Source organism: Pyrgilauda ruficollis, unplaced genomic scaffold (assembly GCF_017590135.1).
Source record: "Pyrgilauda ruficollis isolate IOZ18807 unplaced genomic scaffold, ASM1759013v1 scaffold14005, whole genome shotgun sequence".
In the NCBI taxonomy this organism is placed as follows: domain Eukaryota; kingdom Metazoa; phylum Chordata; class Aves; order Passeriformes; family Passeridae; genus Pyrgilauda; species Pyrgilauda ruficollis.
In genome coordinates, this window is record NW_024512551.1 from 1 (window position 1) to 452 (window position 452).

Consider the following 452-nt stretch of genomic DNA (forward strand, 5'->3'; position numbering starts at 1 on the left):
CATGAGATTCCAGCATGGATCACACACAGGGATTAACCCCCAGATCTGTCCTGGGATCCGCACAGAGGGGATCCAGAGCTGAATCCACCATTGGAACTCACCAGCTGCCGGGTTGTATCCTTTCCCGTCCCTCCTCCCTGTGGAAACAAAGTGGGATCAGCGTGAACAGCACAGGATTCCCAGAACAGTGCTGGGTGGATCCGTGCCCCTTCCCGACCCCCATCCCGTGTCTTACCAGACTGGAGCCTCCAGACTCCAAATCCAATGAGGACGATGAGGATGAGGATGGCAACAATGACGAACACAGCGACCAACACGGTGAGATTCCCACCAGATGTTGGCTCTGGGAAAACGGGATAGTGAGGAGGGGGAGGGGAATCCCTATTTGGGAATTCCAAATTCCCAATTCCCACACTCCCAGCCTCACCCCAAGCGAAGATCCCGGGCTCCAG

General features: G+C 56.0%; 1 long non-coding RNA gene across 1 annotated transcript; it reads right to left on the reverse strand.

The window, feature by feature from the left end:
• Positions 1 to 2: 2 nt before the first annotated feature.
• On the reverse strand, positions 3 to 452 carry LOC121349622. Its single transcript, XR_005954566.1, has 3 exons — positions 428 to 452; positions 236 to 343; positions 3 to 137 (listed from the first exon to the last, which is right to left on the reverse strand). It is a non-coding gene; the product is annotated as an uncharacterized LOC121349622 (long non-coding RNA).